The sequence below is a fragment of the Bombus huntii genome, chromosome 10 (genome assembly GCF_024542735.1).
Source record: "Bombus huntii isolate Logan2020A chromosome 10, iyBomHunt1.1, whole genome shotgun sequence".
Lineage (NCBI taxonomy): Eukaryota > Metazoa > Arthropoda > Insecta > Hymenoptera > Apidae > Bombus > Bombus huntii.
Genome location: NC_066247.1, coordinates 14,092,908 through 14,095,921, shown reverse-complemented (window position 1 = coordinate 14,095,921; position 3,014 = coordinate 14,092,908). Strand labels below are relative to the sequence as shown.

Genomic DNA, 3,014 nt, shown 5'->3' with positions numbered 1-3,014 from the left:
AGCCATGGTAATATTTTAACTAATTTATTTTGTTGTCTTTTATAGGCCACTGCAATGAGAAAAGAATTCCTGAAGCCAAAGAAAATGATACACCCAAATAGCAGAAAGTCTATCGCTATTACGAAAAAAGCCAAAAAGTAAATACAATTACTATTAAATTATGTGATTTTGTTATGTACATTTCATTTATTTTATATGATTATATAATACTTTTGTGTAATAAAGAAGGAAATGGACAATGTGTTTTGTTTCAGAATATCAAATAGACAGAAGGCAGAAATGTCCTGCTTGATAAAACAGAATTCAATAGGAGAGAAAATATCGTGGATCAGAAACAATATGATTCCAGGCGTGTGACCCTATACTCCAGAGATAACTGCAAGTTTGTTAGAAACGGAGGTAAAACAAAAATGTATACACATGATGATACAGAGATTGTACATTAAAGATGTGATTAGTTATAGTTCTATATTTGATCCAAAGGTATGTAGCAAGAAATGATGAAGAAATGGAAGAAATTACTATTAAAAGGTCTATAGGTAGCAACAGGAGTAGACAGCATGCTAGGAGGGAACATATAATTAGAGTAGAAAGAACTAGGAGAATATCATACACGTGGAATAGGTAAAGAATTACAGCCAAATTTATTTTCAATATATCCTGATGTACAAACCCTCCTTTATTTTTCAGAAATTTCTGATATTTTAAATGCAACTCAGTGTGAAATGTTATTGAATTGGAATAATGAATTACAGTGTGCGAATAATTTTAAATTTATAAGGTTTGGCGAGAAAGATTTAAAGAAAGTATTAGAGCTAAGAAAAAGAATGAAAATAAGCCATATTAGACTATCCAAATCTCTATTAGCTATGCCTGTAAACAAGAAGAATTTATTCAGCAAGCCAATTGATTTAGATGAAAATAGTGTAATGGAAATAGAATAAATTCTGTAGATATGTCTTTTTATCTTTCATCTCTATTTAAAAACAAGAAAACAGAAGAAAAGCGAACAGTTTCGTCCTTTTTTGTTTGCGAAATGCTAGAAACCGCATTTCGTCTTGCTCTTATCTCCCACGAGAAACAGTCACGTCACAAGATACAAGAGTACGATAGAAGAGAAAAGAAAATGTTCGATTGTGAAATATACAACAAAACTGAAACATGCAGATGAATCACGTGCACGTTATGAATATTCTGCATCGTTTCTCCGCCTTTCCTTCATTTTTTTCGCTAGCTGCTCCATTATTTAAGAACGAAGATATAGTAATTACTCTCAAAGTTGAACATTTCGAAATGGTAGGAAAATCAATAGTACAATGATAAATATACGATTTTAAAAGCTTTTTAGATTTCTTACATACTTAGCATTAATCAAATAGCTTAGTATATAAAAGAGTTTACTTATGTCGCATGTTATAAATGCAGCTGCGTTCGTTACAACAATTCCAATTCCAAGGAATTTCTCTCGAAGATCGCAGTGAAGAATTTGCTTTGTTAAATTATTACTGGTATACTTCGTCAACTTGTGGTATATCGATACAATTTGTCAACCATCACTTTTAATAGCTTCTCGCTAATAAAAACATTTCGTACCTATTTAATAAGAAGCAGTATATTCTTAATTATTTAGAAATTTACTTAATGATGTTTAAAAATACGAATATGTTTAAAAATTATAATGTAAATATATATATTTCATCTCATGTTTTACTAATATATCTCTAATTTAGATTAAATATCTGAAACTTGAAAGAAACTTTTAAAACTTTCAATACATCGCATACGTTTCAAATTTAGTGCATAGTTACATATATATATACGATCGATCTTACTCGATCATCTTACTCGAAGAACAGGGTCTGCGTGTGGCGAGCTACGGGACAGGGACCGTTGGAATGTTTACTGTCGAGTGTTACAACTATTTCCTTCTTAAGGAGAGCTATAGAATTATTCCATGCCTTTGTTAGACAAAGCGTTCATCCTGTGACCGCGGCTACGTTCGGCGACTGACTGTCGCCTCGAGCCAAAGCTCATTATCACAACTCTCGAACAATTACAATCGGATTGAATAACTACAATTGTTCAATTACAGCTATAGTAGACTCTAGGTTACAATGTTGCGGGATTATCCAAAATTCCAAAGGCTCCGGTGTTCTTTCATCTCCGACAAATATATTATGGTATAGTTCCTATTTTCCGACCGCATGGAAGGAAAATAGGACAGCCTTAATAACAAAGGCTAATAAAGATGGAAATATGGTCGAGAACTGGCGACCAATTACGATCGGCCCAATTCTAGGCCGCATTTTCTCATCAATCCTCGATGGGCGGCTAAGACGGGGTATAGATCAAAATATAAGGCTGTTGAGATATGTGTAATTTTCTGTGCTGGACTGAGTTAAGTAGTAGAAATACTTATATGTATATATCAGTGTGTGGAAGTATGTGTGTGTGCGCAGCGTCTCGAAACAAAGGAATGTAAACAGTCAGTCGGTTAATAGTCGTCGATGAAGAGTCGGGTGTAGAAGGTGCTGAGACGCGTGCAAGTGTATCGATAAATATATATAGAATCGTCCATATAATAAATATATCATTATTTTAGTAATAACTGTCAATATAAATTTAATGTTCCTATAACATTATTTCGGCTTCAAAGATCCACAATTCTCAACATGGTAGAAGATCGTGGTTGCCGAGATTTAAGGTTATGGAACCACGTGTAACCGGGAGTGAATGTATAAAAGTCGATTTATAAAAAGGAATAAAAAATTGGAAATAAGTTCTGAAGAGATAAAAAGGCTATTGGTAGAACAAATAAAAAGATTTTGGATAATAAAGAGAATTATTTTTTGAAAAAAAAAAAGAAAAAAAAAGGTGTGAATATAGAAAACGAATCAAGATGCCAAGGGACGACGAAATTAAGGTTCAAATATTCGATGGACGCGATTACAGAATGTGGAAGAAAAGAATATTAATGTATCTAAAGTGTAAAAAATGTTATGAACCGGCTACAC

At 32.8% G+C, this 3,014-nt stretch overlaps 1 long non-coding RNA gene across 3 annotated transcripts in view; it reads left to right on the top strand.

Annotated features, from left to right (window-relative positions):
* LOC126870266 (uncharacterized) overlaps positions 1–960 on the top strand; it is a 3,835-nt gene extending 2,875 nt beyond the window's left edge. The window contains exons 2-5 of one of the 3 annotated variants that reach the window (XR_007691256.1): positions 46–137; positions 255–399; positions 459–624; positions 691–960. This is a non-coding gene — a long non-coding RNA (uncharacterized LOC126870266). Of the gene's footprint in view, positions 1–45; positions 138–254; positions 413–458; positions 625–690 lie in introns of all 3 variants that reach the window. The other 2 variants (XR_007691257.1, XR_007691255.1) reach the window with 2 other exon arrangements.
* The last annotated feature ends 2,054 nt before the right edge of the window (positions 961–3,014 follow it).